At 45.7% G+C, this 7,500-nt stretch overlaps 1 pseudogene; it reads left to right on the top strand.

Moving 5' to 3' along the window:
- The window catches only part of LOC126435793 (large subunit ribosomal RNA), a 2,972-nt pseudogene extending 2,250 nt beyond the window's left edge, over positions 1 to 722 (top strand).
- Positions 723 to 7,500: the final 6,778 nt, after the last annotated feature.

Genomic DNA, 7,500 nt, shown 5'->3' with positions numbered 1-7,500 from the left:
GCGCCGGTTCGTACCCATATCCGCAGCAGGTCTCCAAGGTGAAGAGCCTCTAGTCGATAGAATAATGTAGGTAAGGGAAGTCGGCAAATTGGATCCGTAACTTCGGGATAAGGATTGGCTCTGAGGATCGGGGCGTGTCGGGCTTGGTCGGGAAGTGGGTCAGCGCTAACGTGCCGGGCCTGGGCGAGGTGAGTGCCGTAGGGGTGCCGGTAAGTGCGGGCGTTTAGCGCGGGCGTGGTCTGCTCTCGCCGTTGGTCGGCCTCGTGCTGGCCGGCGGTGCAGGATGCGCGCGCCTGCGCGGCGTTCGCGCCCCGGTGCTTCAACCTGCGTGCAGGATCCGAGCTCGGTCCCGTGCCTTGGCCTCCCACGGATCTTCCTTGCTGCGAGGCCGCGTCCGCCTTAGCGTGCTCCTCCGGGGGCGCGCGGGTGCGCGGATTCTCTTCGGCCGCCATTCAACGATCAACTCAGAACTGGCACGGACTGGGGGAATCCGACTGTCTAATTAAAACAAAGCATTGCGATGGCCCTAGCGGGTGTTGACGCAATGTGATTTCTGCCCAGTGCTCTGAATGTCAACGTGAAGAAATTCAAGCAAGCGCGGGTAAACGGCGGGAGTAACTATGACTCTCTTAGTGTAGCCAAATGCCTCGTCATCTAATTAGTGACGCGCATGAATGGATTAACGAGATTCCCGCTGTCCCTATCTACTCCGCGTCTTCGGTGCGTGCGGTCGAGCGTCGCTTGCGCTCCCGTTCCTTCGGCGTTTTGGGTGGGAAAAACGTGTGCGATCGATCTGAAATTTGGCACAGAGCTTCGCGCTGTGACCATACAACGTGTGTAGAACTTTTTTCGCCGTCGCTCAAACCGTTTTTGAGTTATCGTGACATTTTTGAAATTCGAAATTTCCGTGTTTTTCGGCTTATTTATCGAGTTTTTGGTGTTTGTGAAGTGCTTCATCGACGCAGACTACATCGTGCAACGTCGCTGATGCATTACCTGCATCATCCAACAGGTATTTCTATCCGTTTTTTCTAATTATCTATGTTTTCCCAGTCCCATGATGTACCTAAATTTCGGGGATTTTTCCACCTGAGTGGGACTGAAGGGGTGCTATAACCGTATTTCAGTTGATAATACACGGTAAAGTGGTCCACTGTGCCCTGGAACTGCTCCTTTGGTGGTCATGTGCTGCCCTTTGTCTGCCGCGCGTTCCGCGTGTGTTTAGAAATCCGTTCCCATCCGTCCAGTGCAAGGGGTTAGCCAACTTCCAAGCACACAGCTGTATTCTTGAGATTTTTCTCTATCAGATAGTGCCTAAAGAAGTGTCTTTTCCTTTGTTAGTTTCAAAGTTACAGACAATCGTAGCGAAGAACACGTGGTAACCACGTGGTGACCGGAAGTTGCCGATAATCACCCAAAAACCGGGCGGAGGAAAAAATCTGAGCCCACCGGTTTGTAAACGTCCCCATGCTCCATCAGACGACGTAGGAAAATTAGGGTGTCTCTTTCAAGATTTAGCAATTATATCGGTTTTCCCTACGGCCGCGCGCACACGCGTTGCCGTTCAGCCGCGCTTGCCGCGCTGTGTCTGGTCACTCGTATAAATAGGGTCAGCGCCTTCTCGAGCAAAAAACTGAGCATCAGGGCCGTGTACCCAGCTTAACCCCTCTCAAATGGAGCAGTTTAAGAAGTACTTTCCTTTCATGGAGTAAGACATACCGTATGTTTTCTGTCACAGTCCGCAGTCCTTCACGCGGTTTAGAAACTGTTACCCAATACAGAAATAAGTTGAAGGTAAATGCCATGTGCACTGACTAGAAGACCATTTATTACCCTCTCGGTCCACAGCGAGAAAAGGCTAGGTCTCTCTCACACTTTCCGAACAGCAGCCACTTTTGTCCAGTGTGAGCGACAGTACCCGCATGCCTAAACGCGGGTTCACATAAATCGGAACCCTGCCGCTGCTTACTCACCAATAGTATATGTATAAATATTTTTCTAGTACGTGAGATTCGTCTATCTTCATATTATGTCTTCCTCGGTGCCAATGGCGTGTAACATTAGTAACTAAAATTAAAATAGTGGAGCAGTGCGTACCGCTCGGCTGGGAGGCATGCGCATCCGATTTTTCCTTCCGCTACCCCTGTTCTTAAGATACTATTCAAGAAACAAACTCTCCCGTAGATGATAGGTTGTTACTTCTGGTTTTTTTTTTTTTTTTTTTTTTTTTTTTTTTTTTTTTTTTTTTTTTTTTGGTTGTGTTAGTTTAGGATTAAGGCTTGTGAAAGTGATGTCGTGTGTACCGTGCAGTTTGCCGGAATGTGGATACAGTAATCGGCAAAATTGATGCCGTCACCAAAGCCACATATAACCATTGTGCATATCATTCTGTAGCTTACTTCCTTCTCATTCCAAACCAGTGTTTAGTGTTTAAAGATGTCTCTTGTGCTGTAGGTTAAGCATTTAGGTTTTAAAAGGAATCTTGTGTGTGCTGAGTAGCCAGCGTACGCGTGCATACGAGCAGTGACAGAAAACTGCAAGTTTTCTATGATACAGTAGCTCTTAAAATCTTATTAGGTAATACATTGATAGTGTAGTCTTCCCATTGTCCAAATATAATCTTGCTTTCCATCACTTGCTAAATAAGTCTGAGAAACTAAATGAGTTAAATTTCAGTCACGAGTGTAGCAAAAAGCACTGCAAATTATTTTATTTTATTTTTTTTTTTTTTTTTTTTTTTTTTTTTTTTTTTTTGGTTACATCTCATAATTCTATGATAGATTAGGCAACATATTTAGCAGATAGCAGTTAACCATTGTGAACATCATTCTGTAGCTTACTTCCTTCTCATTCAAACCAGTGTTTAGTGTTTAAAGATGTCTCTTGTGCTATAGGTTAGGCTTTTAGGTTTTAAAAGGAATCTTGTGTGTGCTGAGTAGCCAGCGTGCGCGTGCATACAAGCAGTGACACTAAACTGCAAGTTTTCTACCGATACAATAGCTCTTAAAATCTTATTAGGTAATACATTGATGGTGTTGTCTTCCCCTTGCTCTAACATGATCTTGCTTTCCATCACTTGCTAAATAGTCTGAGAAACTAAATGACTTAAATTTCAGTCACGATTGTAGCAAAAAGCAGTGCAAAAATTACTGTTACATCTCGTAATTCTATGATAGATTAGGCATCATATTTAGCAGATAGGGTAGTGTCTTGGACGGTGAGAATCGACTTGTCTACGAGCCATTAACGCCCTCTAGCGATATCACGGCCTAAAGGACTGAGCACACCAGAGGAACTGCCCCAAAATGGGGCTCAGCAAAGAGAGTCTCGGAGCAGCTAATGAACCTGGTGCTAACTCTGTGGTCACTACAGACAAGGAGGACTCAGGAAGATGCTCAGATCTCCAGGAAATGATGAACATCAGGGAAGAGATGGAAGCCTTCATTTTTAATGACACAAACAAGATAAACAATGGACAAAAGAGATTCATTCTAGGGAAGCTATCTGAATACGAGCAGATACTAAAGAAGTATCAGATGGAGATCCTAGAACTCAAAACAGAGTTAATGTGCGTGAAGACCCTGAAAACAAAAGCTTCATCAGAGGTCGAAAGCTATGCCAGCAAGGCAGCTGCAAAACCAGCACCTAAACAACAGCCCATAAAAACGCAACATTCGAAAGTGCTAATGATCAAGCCAGCAGAAGGTTATCAAAAAACTGGGGAGGAAGTGGAAGAAACTGTAAGAAACCTTATTTCAACATCGCTGAAGGATGTTCGCATATCAAGATGCAAGAAGACCAGAGGAAATGGCATTGTCCTCGAAGTCCCTAATGACCAGGATGTTGATAAAATCAGGAAGTGTGGTGAAGTCACACAATCTGGATTAACAGTCTCAGATCCAAAGAGGAGAAATCCGAAGATAATAATCTTTGATGTTCCGAGGAACACAAATGAGGAGGAATTGAAAATGGAATTATATGAGAGAAACCTCGCAAGACTTAACATTCAGAGGGAGGAGGTTATGGAGGGTACCAAGGTACTGTTTAGGACTGGTCCAAGAAACAGGGAAGAGACAAACCTAGTGCTGGAAGTAACAACGAAGGTGTGGAACAGTCTATCTGAACAAGGTCGCATATACATAAATTGCACCTCTCACAAAGTGCAGGACTATAACAATATAAGCAGATGCTTTAAATGCCAGGGTCATGGACACACAGCAGCAAAGTGTAAGAATGCAGAAACTACCTGTGGCCACTGTGCAGAATCAGGACACACTTTCAAAGAATGCACAAAAAAGAACCAACAGGCCCAATGTGCAAACTGCAAGCGTGTGAAGAAGCCGCATACTCACGCAGTGACTGATAAAACATGCCCAGAATACATTAGGATCAAGACAATACAAAACAGTAGAATTGACTATGGACAATAACAACAATGGAGTTCCACAACGAGGAAGAAGAATGCAGACAGGAACACAGTACAGAGACATAAAAATACTACAGTTAAATGGGCAAAGAGCAAGAATAGTTCCAGACCAACTGGCGCACCGAATCCTTGAGGAAAACATAGATGTGCTATTGATCCAAGAGCCCTACTGTCTCAATAACATGGTAGGTGGATATCCATCAGACTTCCAACTTATGTACAACTCTAAAGATGGTCCACCAAAGGCAGCAATAGCAACCAGATCTCAAGTGATAACAGCTATGCAGCTGACAAATTTCAGTACTACTCACATGGCTGTCGCCAGCATTAACGGAGAATTTGGGGAAATGTACATAGCCAGTATATACTGCCAATATGGGGAACCTATAGACGAATTCCTGCAAAAATTAGACACTCTCCTGGATCAGCTAGAAGGGAAACCAGTCATAGTAGGACTGGACTCGAACGCAAACTCACCAGTCTGGCATAGCTCCATGACCGATGAAGCAGGCAGAATGCTTGAAGACTTCATCGCACAGAGAGGACTAATAGTGATGAACGAAATGTCAGACCTCACAACATACTGTGGCCCAAATGGACAAAGCAACATTGATGTGACAATCTGTACTCCCCCAGCAGCCAGAGCCCTGTGCAACTGGATGATTCATGAGGAATGGACATCAAGTGACCACAGGGCTATAACATACAAAATCAAAGCACCCCAAAGGAGGAGAGAGACAGTGAAATTGGCGACATATAACACAAACTTCGCAAAGTGGACCATCTTTGACAAACAGCTTGTCAAGTCCACAGAGAACTGGCCACAGGGAACAAATGGTGTAGATGGAATGGCTACCAGACTGCAGGAAGCTATCTATGAATCCTGCAACAGATCCATGAGAAAGCGAACTCGTGTGCAGAACCCAGTTCCATGGTGGAGTGCAACTCTTGCTGACTTGAGGCGTGACACCATATCTGCACGACGTACATTACAGCGAACACGGAGAAGCAACAACCAGACTGCGACAGAAGAAGCAAAACAGCACTATAACAGGACGAAAAACAAATATAACAAAGAAATCGTCCAAGCCAAAGAGAAGATGTGGAAAAAGTGGGTATCTGACTGTGATCAGAATGACCCCTGGGCCATAGTGAAGAAAGTAATCCGGCCAAAACGCGGCACAGAAAATGTACTGAGTAACGTAAAAGTCACAGACCAGACTACAACAATCACATGGAAGGAGACTATAAAGTCATTGCTACAGAGCCTGCTTCCTGACGACAATGCAGATGAGGACACTGTCGAACAGCAGGTGGTGAAGATGGCCAATGAGGATTATGAAAAGAGTGACATAGACCCCGAATTCACGCCAGAGGAAATAGGGACTGCTATAAAGGCCTGTAAACCAGGCAAAGCGACAGGCCCAGATGAAATTGACGACAAAATAATAAAGAGGGTCTGGCACACGTGTCCCCATCTTCTGGTGGACCTATATAACAGCTGTCTGCAGGAAAGAAAGGTCCCAGATGAGTGGAAAAAGGGTAATGTGTGTATTCTGCTCAAATCAGAAGAAAAACCCAGGGATGAGCCAAAGTCATACCGCCCAATATGTCTGCTCCCTATCATAGCGAAGGTCTTAGAACGCCTACTTGTAAATCGCCTTGACAAGTTGTATGACGAATCAGGGCTCAAGGCCCCAAACCAGTTTGGGTTCCGTAAAGGTGCCTCAACTGAAATGGCCATTAGGCAGCTCCTAAGCAACGTTCAATGTGATGAAAAGTATGTAGTGGTTATTTTTGTGGACATAGCAGGTGCCTTTGACAACCTCTGGTGGCCTAGTGTCATGAGACGCCTAAGAGAAATCCAGTGCCCGCGTAACCTCTATGATCTGATGGTGGACTATTTTAAGAACAGAACAGTTATAGTTAATAATAGGGCCGGATGTGTAGAGAAAACAGTCACCAAGGGATGCCCACAAGGCTCCATTTGTGGCCCATTCCTGTGGAACCTTGTCTTCGACGAGATAGTAAGCGAAAAGGAGGGTGATCAATGGACAAAAGTGGCATACGCTGATGACCTAGCCGTTATCGTTAGGGGACAGAGCCGTAAACAAGTAGAAGACCGAGCAATGCGGGCCCTAAAGGAGGTAAGCGAATGGACCAAAAAGAACAAGCTAGGGATATCTAAACATAAAACAGTAGCCATGACCATCAAAGGCAGTTTTGACAGGAATAGACCGCCAATAATCCCATTCGAGGGGGGTAACATAAAGTTCGTCTCAGAGGCCACATACCTGGGTGTAACCCTTGATGAAAGACTCCTGTTCACACCACATGTGAAAAACATCCAGAGAAAGCTAGGTGCCATCTCAGGCTTGCTATTGAGGGTTACTAGAACAGAGTGGGGCCTGCAAAAGAAGTCCCTAAAGCTGATATACCAGGGCTTATGCCTCTCTGTCTGTAGATACGGTGCAGCAGCATGGGCACATCGCACAAAGCACAGGTACGTAAAAAGGATACTGGATGCAATACAAAGGCCATTTCTGTTGCAGATGACCAAAGCTTGCAGGACAGTGTCAACTGATGCCCTGCAGGTGTTAACGGGAAGCTTGCCACTGGACCTAGAGGTAGTGAAGGCAGCCTTGCTATACAACGCAAGACATGAGGTGGTTGGCCTGGTTGCTGGGTTCCAAGCTCCAAGAAACATCGCTGGGCAAAATCCTAGATGTAGTACTAAAAAAAGAATAGAGTGTATGTTGCAGGAGGAGTGGCAGAACAGATGGAACCAGGGACTGACTGGAAGGGAAACATACAGATGGGTACCAGATGTGGGAATGTGGCAGAAAGGCTGGCGGAGGGCGATAATCCCACCATACTCCCTAACCTGCCTGCTGACAGACCATGGGCTGAAAAAGAAGATCTGCGACCTGGGCATAGAGGAAAGCACCAGATGTACATGTGGTGAAGAAGAAGACACAAACCACATACTCTACACCTGCACACAATATGCAGAGCCCAGAGGTAAGCTCATTGAGGCAGTGGGACCTGAATCCTTCAGGAGTAAACAAACACTG

This window comes from Schistocerca serialis, unplaced genomic scaffold (genome assembly GCF_023864345.2).
Source record: "Schistocerca serialis cubense isolate TAMUIC-IGC-003099 unplaced genomic scaffold, iqSchSeri2.2 HiC_scaffold_1219, whole genome shotgun sequence".
Taxonomy (NCBI): domain Eukaryota; kingdom Metazoa; phylum Arthropoda; class Insecta; order Orthoptera; family Acrididae; genus Schistocerca; species Schistocerca serialis.
Note: the sequence above shows the minus strand (reverse complement) of the source record. Positions and strands in the feature narration are given on the sequence as shown.